The sequence below is a fragment of the Carya illinoinensis genome, chromosome 4 (assembly GCF_018687715.1).
Source record: "Carya illinoinensis cultivar Pawnee chromosome 4, C.illinoinensisPawnee_v1, whole genome shotgun sequence".
In the NCBI taxonomy this organism is placed as follows: Eukaryota; Viridiplantae; Streptophyta; class Magnoliopsida; order Fagales; family Juglandaceae; genus Carya; species Carya illinoinensis.
Genome location: NC_056755.1, coordinates 16,197,495 through 16,213,654, shown reverse-complemented (window position 1 = coordinate 16,213,654; position 16,160 = coordinate 16,197,495). Strand labels below are relative to the sequence as shown.

At 32.6% G+C, this 16,160-nt stretch overlaps 1 non-coding gene across 1 annotated transcript; it reads left to right on the top strand.

Moving 5' to 3' along the window:
* The first annotated feature begins 10,625 nt into the window (after window positions 1-10,625).
* Window positions 10,626-10,732, top strand: LOC122308675. Its single transcript, XR_006242187.1, has one exon. It is a non-coding gene; the product is annotated as a small nucleolar RNA R71 (small nucleolar RNA).
* Window positions 10,733-16,160: the final 5,428 nt, after the last annotated feature.

The following is a 16,160-nucleotide window of genomic DNA, read 5'->3' as shown; positions in this document are numbered from 1 at the left end:
GATTCTCCTTCAGGTCCTATAACAAGATCTACCATTCGGGGGGAATGGTAGTTGGGACTACCAAAGTGAGATTTGATTACAAATCTCAGTAAGTTAACAAAAAACTTCAACACAAGCTAATGATGCATGCATGACAGTAAAAATATAAATGCATAATCAAATTCATAAGTAATTAAAGCATAACTTGGCGTACAACATAGCATAATTGACATAACTTAAATTGAAACATGAACTGAACTTGACTTGACATGAACTTGATCTGAAACTTGACTTAACATGAAAAATACATACTCCATAGTTATTGTGGCCCCATGTATTCTACGTGTAAATACATACTCTACAGTTGTTGTGGCCCCATGTATTCTACACAAACTTGACTTAACATGAAAAATACATACTCCACAGTTGTTGTGGCCCCATGTATTCTACATGTCACAATTGCTGTGTCTCACGTAGTGTATGCATCACAATTGTTGTGACCCCATACATAAGTAATCAAGATGAAACGTGACTAGAATACGAAATGACTGAAGCCCTGACGTAACATAACGTGACTTGAATATAACTTGAAATACATGACCAACTTGAGATAGAAATATTTCGTAACATTGCATAACATATAATAGACAACATATTTAACATGACATTTTTGTAACAGTGAATATTACATGACTTGACATACATATAATAGATGACATACTTAGCATGACGTACTTGTAAGGTACAGTAATACATGACAGAATATATTATGTAACAGATAAAAATTGACGACAGAATAAATTCTGTATAATAGAAAATTACGTGATAACTTGGCATGGCATGACATATATGATAACATACATACATACACTGTAGTTCCTTTACTTAGCACACATACACAGTAGACTGCTAGTAAGTTAAAAGCTAACTTACCTCGATCTCCGCGTTTCTTATAAAACTTCAAGTGTGACCACGAGGAACTGTAATTAGTGATTCTAAAAGTTAGAACTAAATCACTAAATATTTGAAATATGGAAAATACTAACTTAAAGAGTAAAATTTTCATTTTACTCTCTACATGTGGGAAAATGACCGTTTTACCCATAACTTAAGGATTTTGCATACTAATTCCAAAAGTTTCTAAAATTTACATTCCTCATGTAAATTTTGTCCTAAACTTAAATATCAACTTTCTAAAATTTAAAACAAAACACAACTATGAAGAACACACTATGGCCGAAACATCCATAGGCCATTTCCCTTGATTTTTGTTGCAATTCCTTCCAACTTCAAAACTCATGCTTAAACCAAAATTTTGCAATAAACATCTTCCAATCCTGAGTTCAAAACCATACTTAAAACATCCATTTAGAAAAAGCTAATAATCAACACCAAACTTTTTTGTAAAAAGATCCAAGCACTTGAATCACAAGTTTTGACCTTAAATCAAAACATCTCCAAGAATTTCAAAAATCAAATCTTACTTCTAACATATTCATAATATCATCCTAACATCAACCATGCTTTAAATCATCAAACTAAAGTCACCAAAATCACAAAATAACATTTGGAGTTTTTGGTTTTACACTTAGTCCAAAAACAAAAACTTTTTCCTCAACTAGTTTTGATAAATCTCTTGATCTATGACTTATAAATAGATAATCTTCAAACCAAACCATTACATGGTTTAAAAAGATGTCCTAAAACATATATAAGCTTCTAATTCAAGATCACATGGTTAGAAATTAACCAAAACATAAATTTAGCCAAGAATATCCACACTTTGGCTTATCTGAATATCTCTTTACATAAAATTTCATATCTTTGAAACTAACATCAAATATCTTCAAAATAATAATATAACATGTATATAAGATGTTTAGGATCCTCCAATAAAATTATCAAAGTCATTAGAATAGGTTTAGACCACCAAAGAGTTAAACTTTCTCAAAACAGAAACTATTTTTCCTCTTCCAGTTTCTAAGTTTCTAAATCTAAGAAAATCTTTCATGAAAACCTTTAATCATGTAAAAATCCTCAACCAATAGTCATATATACATGTTAACAATACTCTATAAAAATTTCGGACCAATATCTATCCATTAGCTTGGTCAAAAACTCCAAACTATAACATATTCTCCAGTTTGTCTCCCAGAATGACCTTTCTATAGTTTACACAATATTTGACTGACCAAATGATCTTCAAATGGGGAAAATAAGATATCCATGTAAACTAGACTAAAAAAGGAACAACTTATATGAAGGAGACTTTATTATAAAATACCTATAACAGCTTCGAAATGGGCGTGCAAAAGACCTCCTAAAAGCTGTCCGAGAGAGAGTGTTTGATATTCTTTCAATGAAAAGTGTAAATGAAGATAATTTCGTGGGGAGAGGTGGCTGGAGATACTTATGGATGAGATATGGAAGAGGTGAGGCTGGAGTTGAGAGTTGAGTGTAGTTTTCTCCTACCCAAAATATCTATAAAAGATTATCTCATAATATTCTATCCAATAGTATCTACAAAAAATCAACTTAAGATATTTTTATCTAATAATATCTATAAAAATCAACTCAAAATATTTTTACCCAATAATATTCATGAAAATTACCTCAAGATATTTCTTTTTATCCAATAATATCTACAGTTTTGAACAGACGTTTTGACCGAAAATATGAAAAAATGTTATTACGCCATAAGACTTTAAATAACCCTCCGAGTCTAATGGCACAAACCATAATACATTTTGACACTTCTAACTATCTCCAATAATAAAAAACACACTTCTGATACCATAGTAAATAATAACACTAACTATGTAGTTAGACAAAAACCTATACGATTAATGGATTCGTGAAAACTTATGGGGTTTTCACGAGGTTCCTAAAGTTAATAGAAATTTCACCATTGAATTTCTAGCGGGCTGTTACAATCTCCCCTCCTAAAAAAAAGATTTCGTCCTCGAAATCGAAGTAAGTAAGAAATAACAAGTTAAGGAATATGTGTTGCTTACCAACCTAGTGTCTACCCCGTATATATTTACCTTTGAGATTATGTCATTCCTTAACTCTCTTATTTTAATCAACAATTATATTATACTTCTTTCCACAAGGTTGGCCAAGTTGTTTCGACACACTCTCCAAACTTAAAATTTCAAGTAAATAATCTTCCGAAACTCTTCTTTAGAAAAACATAGGCGATATATTTTAAGTGTTCTTGTAAATACCAAAGTTAGTAGAGAATTCATCAAAATTAAGTTGTTATCCTCTCTCTCTCTATTTTTTTTTTAAATCGGTGGCCCTCTGTTTTAGACCAGACAACTCTGATGCGCATGATTTTTATAGGTCTTCTGTAGTTGTCAGGCGCCGCATAGCTACGACACTACTTTGTTCTTCTGTAATTGTCATGCACCGCAGCTATGATACTACATTGCTCTTGTCTCTTGTAGAGAAATGATTCACGAGAGATGATTCGTCATAATTTTCTCTATAAAAGAATTATTCAGTTCATCTTCTTTCTCATCTCATCTTCTTCACTTTTCTGAAATTAGTCTGCATTCTTACTCTGCAATCTCTTTCTGCTTACTCACTTTGCAATGGCTCAGCAATCTTCTCATTACCAAAACATGAGGTATTCTGCACCTTGTTCACCAGTTGTTTATGCTTCTTCCGTAGGTGCTATAATGCAATCCAATAATGATCTAACTAATAAGTCAGATAATGAACTTATTTACGAGCTTGTGAGTCTCGGTACTCGATACTCATCAGCCATTGTCGCATATTCTTAGCAACTGCAATCCAAGACTGGTGGGGTTGACAAACTCCAGGAGAAAATTTCTATCCTTCAGTGGCTTCTTATAGAATCCAACATGAAGATAGAAGCAGTAAAGCGAGAGAACAGAGATTTAAAATCTTTACTTAACTCTTCTTTTCGAGTGGCTACTCCTTTAGATAGGAAATGCATGCAGATTTTTGAAGAGCAAGAGCGTTTAAAGATTGAGGCAAAGAGCCTCAAATTTCTGTAATTTTGCTTTATAATAATAAAATAATACTTCACAAATATTCATATTTGTGTTTCTATCTTCTGGTAGATGTTTTATGTGCTCCATTTTATTTCTTTCAGGGATTTTCATATATATGACATGATCCAATGACTCATATAAATATGCATTTAATCATGCATATCCAAACTCTCAGTAATCTTCAAGTTAATAAAAACCTCAAGGAGTTCTACTGGTCTAGGACTAACTTACTTCTTTATAATCGCAACAATCAGTCATCTTCCTAGGTGGTAGTTCGATAACTGACTAGTTAATAACTTAAACTTGAGACTTTCTCTCTTATGATTGTCATAACTCTTCTATCCATCATGAGTTATCAATTATTTTAACTCTAAATGATTTGTTCCTAATGTTCACATAAATCCTCAAGACCAAGATTTTACTCCCCATATAATAGTTTTCAAAAGAAGATCGATCTATGTATCCATAAAGATAGTGTTTTGCCAGAAATCATTTATTGGCGGCATGGTAATACTATTATCATAAATGAATCCAACTAAGGCTAAAGTTTTTCCTAATCAAATTACTCTTCCAAACACAATTTCTATCGTATTCTCAGAATCAAAACAATCCTCCAAATATGTGGAATACCATTCATCAATCCTACATATCCTTTCTCATATTACTAAAAGGTATTCTATATCTATATTGGTATGAACAATAATATTTCTAATGAAAATTGTTACTCTTACCACTAGGGTAACAATTCAGCTTCCAAGCTGAATTTTCAAGTACTACCACAATTAATAGAAACAATGACTCGTTTGAATCAAACAATGTACAATTTACCAACTCCAAAGACTTGACCTACTCCAAAATAACAATAATGCAATACTACCATCAATTGCAATCAGATCAACGTTAACTATGTTTACCTCAACTAATCCTTCATCCATCGGGAAATTCTGATCCTCTTGATTGTTATCTCCCTTAGGATTCCGAGGTATTCTATTACGAGTCATGTGTCCCTTCTTGAAACACACGAGTATATGTATAAAAACTACATACTACCTTTCATACCTTAAGAAATTCAAGCCTACTGACGACTAAAATTTCAAGTCTAATGTTTGGTGCATTTCCTAAGGACATGTGGATTTACTGCCCAGAGACGTATTTGCTCTGATACCACCCTGTGACGCCCCCAAATTCCGTTTGGGATCGGACGGACATTTGAAGCGTCGAGACATGCAACACAAGGTTACCTGCCCTCGTTCATAACATATAAGATGCAATGTTCCTAACATGCATCTAACATTATGCAATATTCGCAGTGGATAATTTTTTTCTTTAGCAATACTATGCACCAAATTGAAAATATCTCAAATGCTTAAAACATACTTCATACATAAAGACCTATTGAGTAGATTACAACACTAGTCCAAAATGGTTATGATCCAAAAAATACCAAAGATGCAACTCCATTGTACAAGTAGTAATTTACGTTAACTACTATATTAACATTGACGTCGCACCGTCGCTTAGTCAACTGTGTCTAGTTGATCATCTCCTAATTCTCCTTCAGGTCTTGTAACAAGATCTACCATTCGGGGGGAATGGTAGTTGGGACTACCAAAGTGAGATTTGATTACAAATCTCAGTAAGTTAACAAAAAACTTCCACACAAGCTAATGATGCATGCATGACAGTAAAAATATAAATGCATAATCAAATTCATAAGTAATTAAAGCATAACTTGGCGTACAACATAGCATAATTGACATAACTTAAATTGAAACATGAACTGAACTTGACTTGACATGAACTTGATCTGAAACTTGACTTAACATGAAAAATACATACTCCACAGTTGTTGTGGCCCCATGTATTCTACGTGTAAATACATACTCCACAGTTGTTGTGGCCCCATGTATTCTACACAAACTTGACTTAACATGAAAAATACATACTCCACAGTTGTTGTGGCCCCATGTATTCTACGTGTCACAATTGCTGTGTCTCACGTAGTGTATGCATCACAATTGTTGTGACCCCATACATAAGTAATCAAGATGAAACGTGACTGGAATACGAAATGACTGAAGCCCTGACGTAACATAACGTGACTTGAATATAACTTGAAATACATGACCAACTTGAGATAGAAATATTTCGTAACATTGCATAACATATAATAGACAACATATTTAACATGACATTTTTGCAACAGTGAATATTACATGACTTGACATACATGTAATAGATGACATACTTAGCATGACGTAGTTGTAAGGTACAGTAATACATGACAGAATATATTATGTAACAGATAAAAATTGACGACAGAATAAATTCTGTATAATAGAAAATTACGTGATAACTTGGCATGACATGACATATATGATAACATACAAACATACACTGTAGTTCCTTTACTTAGCACACATACACAGTAGACTGCTAGTAAGTTAAAAGCTAACTTATCTCGATCTCCGCGTTTCTTATAAAACTTCAAGTGCGACCACGAGGAACTGTAATTAGTGATTCTAAAAGTTAGAACTAAATCACTAAATATTTGAAATATGGAAAATACTAACTTAAAGAGTAAAATTTTCATTTTACTCTCTACATGTGGGAAAATGACCGTTTTACCCATAACTTAAGGATTTTGCATACTAACTCCAAAAGTTTCTAAAATTTACATTCCTCATGTAAATTTTGTTCTAAACTTAAATATCAACTCATAAAAATTTAAAACAAAACACAACTATGAAGAACACACTATGGTCGAAACATCCATAGGCCATTTCTCTTGATTTTTGTTGCAATTCCTTCCAACTTCAAAACTCATGCTTAAACCAAAATTTTGCAACAAACATCTTCCAATCCTAAGTTCAAAACCATACTTAAAACATCCATTTAGAAAAAGCTAATAATCAACACCAAACTTTTTTGTAAAAAGATCCAAGCACTTGAATCACAAGTTTTGACCTTAAATCAAAACATCTCCAAGAATTTCAAAAATCAAATCTTACTTCTAACATATTCATAATATCATCCTAACATCAACCATGCTTTAAATCATCAAACTAAAGTCACAAAAATCACAAAATAACATTTGGAGTTTTTGGTTTTACACTTAGTCCAAAAACAAAAACTTTTTCCTCAACTAGTTTTGATAAATCTCTTGATCTATGACTTATAAATATATAATCTTCAAACCAAACCATTACATGGTTTAAAAAGATGTCCTAAAACATATATAAGCTTCTAATTCAAGATCACATGGTTAGAAATTAACCAAAACATAAATTTAGCCAAGAATATCCACACTTTGGCTTATCTGAATATCTCTTTACATAAAATTTCATATCTTTGAAACTAACATCAAATATCTTCAAAATAATAATATAACATGTATATAAGATGTTTAGGATCCTCCAATAAAATTATCAAAGTCATTAGAATAGGTTTAGACCACCAAAGAGTTAAACTTTCTCAAAACAGAAACTATTTTTCCTCTTCCAGTTTATAAGTTTCTAAATCTAAGAAAATCTTTCATCAAAACCTTTAATCATGTAAAACTCCTCAACCAACAGTCATATATACATGTTAAAAATACTCCATAAAAATTTCGGACCAATATCTATCCATTAGCTTGGTCAAAAACTCCAAACTATAACATATTCTCCAGTTTATCTCCTAGAATGACCTTTCTATAGTTTACACAATATTTGACTAACCAAATGATCTTCAAATGGGGAAAATAAGATATCCATGTAAACTAGACTCAAAAAGGAACAACTTATATGAAGGAGACTTTATGATAAAACACTTACAACAGCTTCGAAATGGGCGTGCAAAAGACCTCCTAAAAGCTGTCCGAGAGAGAGTGTTTGATATTCTTTCAATGAAAAGTGTAAATGAAGATAATTTCGTGGGGAGAGGTGGCTGGAGATACTTATGGATGAGATATGGAAGAGGTGAGGCTGGAGTTGAGAGTTGAGTGTAGTTTTCTCCTACCCAAAATATCTATAAAAGATTATCTCATAATATTCTATCCAATAGTATCTACAAAAAATCAACTTAAGATATTTTTATCTAATAATATCTATAAAAATCAACTCAAAATATTTTTACCCAATAATATTCATGAAAATTACCTCAAGATATTTCTTTTTATCCAATAATATCTACAGTTTTGAACAGACGTTTTGACCGAAAATATGAAAAAATGTTATTACGCCATAAGACTTTAAATAACCCTCCGAGTCTAATGGCACAAACCATAATACATTTTGACACTTCTAACTATCTCCAATAATCAAAAACACACTTCTGATACCATAGTAAATAATAACACTAACTATGTAGTTAGACAAAAACCTATACGATTAATGGATTCGTGAAAACTTATGGGGTTTTCACGAGGTTCCTAAAGTTAATAGAAATTTCACAATTGAATTTCTAGCGGGCTGTTACACAACCTGCACTAGACTTACCCATGAGTTGTCTGAAATAGCATAGATAATTCCAGCATTGAGGAGTTTCAAAATTTCAGCTCTCAAGACTTCCTTCATTGTTGGATTTAATCTTCCTTGGTGCTCGATCGTTGGTTTATAAAGTTCCTCCATTAAAATCTTGTACATGCAAATGGAATGACTTATATATTTTATGTCAGAAATAGTCCATCCCAAGGATGTTCTATGATCCCTTAACACACGCAACAACTTGTCCTCTTCTTCGAGTGTGAGTGATGCAACAACAATAATTGGAAATGTATAACTATCACCTAAGAATACATAGCGAAGATGTTCAGGTAATTGCTTCAACTCTAGAGTTGTAATTTGTTATATCTTTTCTTTAGAAATCATAGAATCCGTCTTTGCTACCATCAGCTCTAGCCTCCCCACTTCATTACTAAGTGATGTAACCTGCTGCAATGCTCTCACGGCAAATACATAGTGGAGAAATTTTTTACTAACAAAAAGTAAATCAAATTCACAAACAAAAGAGTTATTAAAATCATAAGCTTGAGATGAAGTGATGATACATCGTTTTAGGCGATCGACTAGCATATCTTCTTGAAAGGTTTCTTCTACATATTGTTTGATGACATCTATCCAAAAGCAAGTACTTGGATCTTTTGGAAATTTCATGGCTTGGAAAATGTTGAAAATAACCTCTTCCTTATTAACTCTCAATATTAATTCACTATTTTGAATATCAATTAAAACCCTTCCCGTAGCCAAGAATGGTCGGCCAAGAATTAGTGAGACTTTTTCATCTTCTTCCAAATCTAACACCACAAAATCAACAGGAAAAATAAATTTATCCACGTTTACAAATACGTCTTCTATGATTCCACATGAATACTTGATGAATCGATCTGTTAATTGTAAAGAAATTGTTGTTTGTTTCATCTCTCAAAGTCCTAATTTCCTGCAAACATAAAACTTTATCAAAAAATGAATTTCCAATAGTGTAAGGCAAAATGAAACTCCCCAGATCTTTTAATTTTTGAGACAATTTCTTTTAAAGAATGGCACTGCATTCTTTAGAAAGTTTCACTGTTTCAAACTCCTCCAACATTCTCTTCTTGAAAATGATGTCTTTCAGGAATTTGACATAGTTTGACATTTGTTCTAAGGTATCTGCAAAAGGAATATTTATATGAATTTTTTTAAAAATATTTAAAAACTTATAAAATTGCTTATCTAATTATTGTTTTTGAAAACATTGATGATAAGGAAGTGGAGTAGAGAGAATACGAAGATTGTCAGGAAATAAAATTACTAGAGGCATGTTAGTCTCTCTTAGTGTATCATTAACAATCTCCTATTCTTCTACTTTATTCTTACTTTGGCCATTGTTTTCAGCTATAGGGGTGGACTTGCTTTCCTTTGATGGTGAACTCTCAATTTATCTTCCACTTCTAAGTGTAATGGCCTTGCATTATTCCTTTGGATTTACTTCTGTGTTGCTAGGAAAAGCTCTTCTTTGTTGGACATTGATGGTCGTGGCTAGTTACCCAATTTTCATTTCAAGATTCTTCATAATGGCTCCCATATTGCTACAATGAGTCTCAATGTTGTCCAATCGTGAATCAATTTTTTTAAACCTTGCATTTGGCTCCTGAACAAAGGAAACTATGGCATCCTCAAGTGACATCTTCTTCTCGCTTGGTTGACTATCAAATCCTGGAAGAGGTTGAGGTTGCAACACATTCTTTGTATTTCCATATGACAAATTCTCATTATTTCAAAGCCATGGATGGTAGTCATTTGGCATAGGATTGCCACAATAGTTTATGTGTTGAACTTGTTCTTGACTCACTTCATTACTTGGAACTGTCATACTTGTAGCTACAACATATTTTACACTTTGTGGTATCTTTTGGGTTGTCAAAACTGAAATCTGATGAGATAGAGTAGTGCCTAACAACTCTAATTCATGAATTCCAGCAAATTTTTTAGCCATAGTTCTTTCAGTTGGCCATTGATAATTGTTTGAGGCCATTTCTTCCAAAATAGAAGTAGCACTCTCAATTGTCTTTGACATCAAAGTTCCTCTTGAAACAGCATCAACTATAATTTGAGTTTGCCCGTTTAACCCATTATAGAACATCTGAACTTCAACCAATCTGGCAATCCATGTTGAGGGCAGCGTCGAATCAAATCTTTATACCTTTCCCACGCTTCATAGAGTGACTCAAAATCATTTTGCTTGAATTGACCAATCTTACTTCTGAGTTGGGCTGTTTTTGCAGGTGGAAAGAATTTAGCAAGAAACTTTTTAGTCATGTTCTGCCAATTAGTGATGCTTCCCTGATTGTAGAGATTGTACCCAACCTCTAACATTGTCCCTCAAAGAAAAAGGAAACAATCTCAGTCTAATTGTGTTTTTAGTAACACCATTAATCTTTACAATATTCCAAATCTCTAAAAATATCGTCAAATGAATATTGGGATCATCAAGTGGTGATCCGCTAAATTGGGCTTCGTGCACCATGCTAATCAAGGCTGGTTTAAACTCAAAGTTGCTGGCATTAATGGTCTGGTGTCTTATACTCGAGTAGTTGTCATTCACAACTGGCCGTACGTAATCCTTCAAGGTGCATGGCAGTGCATTATGTTGTCTGTCAGCTATGGCTAGTATTTTATTTTTTTTCGTGATGTAAGAGTTCTTTCAATCTCTGGATCAAAATAAGTAATGTCACGAGATCTAGCACGGTGTATCAACGTCAAAAACACACCTGTAGAGCAAAAAATAAAATATAAAAATAAATTAAAATAAAATTTTAAATTAAAACCAAGATCACTTTGTATCGATATTAGCAAAAAATAAGAATAAATTAATCCCGACAACGGCACCAAAAACTTGATCGGTGCAAAACTGTAAGTGCATAGTATCGTAATTTTATAGTAAAGTGATGAGAAGAGTATCGTCCTTAGGAATTGGTAACTTACTTTTGACAAGTATCGAAATTATACTAATCTTGACTCTATTTAGAAAAGTCACTAAGATTTTTGTAATTGCAATTTAAAATAAAATTAATTCAAAGAAAACACTCAAAGGAAAAGAAATATATTGTTCGAAGATCAAATCAATGGGAAAGAAATCTTCTAGGAAATTGATTTCACATAATCCCTCACTATGCCTTACTCATTTAACTAATTGAATTTAATTATCTCTATTTGTTAGCAAATCTCCAATTTATCCAAAAGCCTCTTTTGATAGTCAATTGAAAATTATTCTTGCTCATCATTTTACACAAGAGTATGCAAATTAATAAAGCAAGAAAGCAATAAAACTAATGATTTTAATACTACATAGGTTCATACAACTCTTTCAATCTCTATACTTACCTATGCCAAAATATTCAAGATCTATCCTATAATTCTCTTTGGCAAGTGCCCCTTATTTTTCGTTATGTGCGTGCATGTCAACTAGTAAAATAAAAATGAAATCTCCAACTTTTCATCTTGCATGTAACATATTACCATAATTAGTTTCAAAGATTTTTACCAAGTCAAAGTATCCCATAAAATCAAAAGGGCCCCACATAATATCCTTTAATTCAAATCATCTCTTTCTTTGTTTTTTTTTTTTTTTTAAATTCCTTCAATTTTTTTAGCTTTTAATTTCAACTTGATATTTATCTTCAAAACAATTCTGATAACCAGTTCTCATATTCAGATAAATCTTTATTTAAATGAGAGAGTGTCCTTCGATGATAGGCTTCTAAAAGTTTGATCTTCATTTTCTTCAAATCTGAAATATAATTTAAATAATAATAATCAAGTCTAAAATCAATAAAAATAAATAAAATTAGACTAAAGTTTAAAATTAAGAAGTGATAAAATATACTAAATTATGCAAGTCATCACTTGTCCCACTAATCTTCTCAGCCCAATAAAATATTTCACCTAATCTAAAATATTGAAAGATTTAAACCTACTTAGCAAGTTCAAATAATAATAAAAAAATTCGATATCTGTCAAAAAATAAAATTTGGGCCCGTAGTCCTTCCAAGAAAACTCGTTAATCTCAAGTGGGATTTTCATCCATATAAACCCAAAAATTTTAGAAAACAATTGGGTGCTAAACTCAAGTGTTACATAAAGAATCCAATGATATATCTTTGGATCAGAGATTTAAAAACTTGAACTTATGAGTTCAAAAATAGCCAAAATTTGGTTGCTAAAGTATGAATATATATGTGTGTGTGTGTGTGTGTGTGTGTGTGTGTGTGTGTGTGTGTGTGTGTGTGTGTGTGTGTGTGTGTGTGTGTGTGTGTGTGTAAAATTTGGTTGCTAAAGTATGAATATATATGTGTGTGTGTGTGAGCGCGCTCATATATATTTGAATAATGTTACATATAGTTGTGAAGTGTGCAAATACCATACAGTTGTTTTGAAAATGAATAGGGTCTAATATTAAAAAATTAATTTTCTTTTCATGTAGATTCCATATTTATTTATTTTTTTCAAAGTAATTACAAGGTGCTTGCACATTCATGACTGCAAATATCACTTCTCTATATATTTAGTTTATAAAACTCAAAAGTCCTCTCTTCATTTTTTAAAACTTTAAACATTTGCATCCGATGTTTCTTCAATTAATCTTTTACCTCATGAAAAACAAATGAACAAAAAAATGCAATGCAATTTCTTATTGAGAAAAACCTTAGGACCGGTCGGGCTGGTTATACTCAAATAACAGCCCGCCAATCACATCCCGCCACGTAGGACTTCCATCGATTAATTCGTGGACTAGCATCACGTGGAAGCTGCCCCCTACCTGACCTCACGTGGAAGCCCTCTGCCCTCCCTCACGTTGAAGCCCTAAGCTTCTCCCGAACGTGGAAGCCCCCTGCCCTCCCTCACGTTGAAGCCTTAAGCTTCTCCCGAACGTGGAAGCCCCCTGCCCTCCCTCACGTTGAAGCCCTAAGCTTCTCCCGAACGTGGTTGAGTCCCTTGCCCTCCCTCACGTTGAAGCCCTCTGCCCTCCCTCACGTTGAAGCCCTAAGCTTCTCCCGAACGTGGTTGAGTCCCTTGCCCTCCCTCACGTTGAAGCCCTAACGCGATCTCAGCCTGTGATTTCTCCAATATTCATCTCCAATTTCTCCCAACCCGTGGCTTGCGATTTCGGCATCAACTTTTCTCCACGAAGCGATCCCTCACGTTCACACGACCGGACCGATTTCTCCATGCCGTCGCTCGCCATTTCTCCGATTTCTCAGCCCTCGCGATTCTCCGATTTTCGGTGATGTTATGTACTTAAATGATTTTAACTTTATATTCATAGCAATGATTTTCTATTCTTTTGGTTTCAAACAAAATACATACTGAAGTAATATTGGATTTGTTTGATGTTATTCATGGCAATGAAATATATCTCGCCCAAGCCTGTTGGATTTGTTTGATGGTATTGGTAGGAAATCTACATTCTACATTATGAAGAATTGGATTTGTTTGTTGTAATTAAGGGTAAAAGTAACTAGTATATATATAGATTTTGTTTGATGTCCACTTGCTTGCCAAGTGTTTGTGTATATGACTAAAAGGGGTTGGATTTTTCCACTTGCTAGCCCGACAACTCCTTCTAAATTTCAACAGATTTCAAGTTAGAAATGCTTTCTGGAAGATTTCTAACTCTCTTAAACTCAGTTTGACCTAGGGGTGTAAAAAAAAACTCGACAAACCGGAAAATCGGCCCGGACCGAACCGGATTGGACCGGTTGTGCCGGTTTTGGACCGGTTCGGTCCGGAACCAGTTTCCATAAATGAAAAATTAGCCGGAACTGGTCCGATTTCGATTCCGTTTAGTTTTGGACCGGACCGGACCAGTACTATTTATATATTAATATTATATATAATATGTTTTATATTATATATAATTTTTAATCACATAAAAAATAATCACATATATACTAATATTAATATTTTAATATAGACTATAGTTATACTTATACTAATATAGTTATACTAAATCATCAAAACTAATAGTAATATATAGCTATACTAAAAGTCTAATATTAATACTATTATTTTGTCTAATATATTATATAGCTATAACTAATACTAATATATATATACTAATACTAATCGTCTAATATAGGATTATAACAGATTTTTTTTTACACTAGATCTCTTATTTTAGTTTTTGTTTTATAGCAGTTTTTTATATAGCAGAATTTTGTTTATATAACAGATTTTTTTTTATAAAGCAGATTTTTTATATCAGAATTTTTTTATATAGCAGATTTTTTTTATAAAGCAGATTTTTGATTACAGAATTTTTTTACATAGCAGAATTTTTTTGTAAAGCAGATTTTTGTAAATGGTAATAGATTTTTAATAAAACAGAATTTTTTAAATCAGTTTTTTTTTTTAAACAGAATTTTTATGACAAATTTGTATTTTATTAAAACCAGACCGAAAACCGGTAAAACCGGAATACCGGTTTAGGAGGAAAATCGGTGCGTAATCGGTTTTGAAAAATGCAAAACCGGTGCCTACCGGTTCGGTCCTAATTTTGGCTAAAACTGGACCAAACCGGACCGGTTACACCCCTACTCTGACCAGCCCTTTCAGATGTTTGATAGACTCATGTAGTTCAACCAATTTTATGCATTCTTCAAGTGATAGTATCTGTAAGAACTTTGTATGGTAAAAACTGTTGAGTATCTGTAAAAACTTTAGTATAGTAAGAACTTTAAAATTGTTGAGTATCTGTAAAAAAAAAAAAAAAAAAAAAAAAAATTATCATTAGTGACATACTCAAAAGTTGAGGTCTTAGGGTCCAAACCCCCTCTCTCCAAATGTATAAAAAATTAACATGAAGAAAGAAATAAAAGTATAGTAAAACTATAGTAAAATGCTTTTGTTTTCACATGTTTCAAATCTAAGATGAAACCATTCACTTCAAATGCTTTAAACTCGGGTGAATTTAGCAAATGACCCTTCCCAACAGATTCTTTGGTCCTCAAACGTTCTTCATGTTTAAGCTCATAAAATAGATTTAGGATGAGACCCTGCATTGCTTCCGATCCCTGGCAAGATATAAATTTAGTTCATGTAGTTCTTTTAGTTCTTTTTACTAACTTAGAATGCCTCTTAATTGTTGTCTAATATATGCTTATCTGATTATGTCCTTTTTAGCAAATGAGTTCTGCTTCTCATTCTTGCACAAGTTTGGAGAGACCACTTTGCTATTGTGGCTGCCAAGCGAAGCTACGGATTTATGGAAAAGCAAATACTTTTGGTAGAAGATGTTTCAATTGTCCAAACTATAAGATGAATAAATAATGTGATTTTTTTGAGTGGATTGATCTTCAAAGTGAGCAAAACAATTGCTGTAAGATGACATTGGAGTTAGCTGAACGAAGGCACGAGAGGGTACTTCATGAGCGGCTACGCATTGAAGATTCCAAATTTAAAACATTGGAGAAGAAATACATGAGAGTGTTAAAAGTATTAATCTTGACATGGTTTTTTTAATAATAGTTTGTAGTGTACCTTTTATGAATCCAATAAATTATAGTGTATCTCGGCCACTGTTACGACTCATGTGAGCCGTTGTACTTTTTCTGCCACTTTGATCAGTAAATGTACTAAATGTCTCATATGTAATGAGAACATCTTATGAATTGAATGCATTTGAAATTTCCTTAGTTTA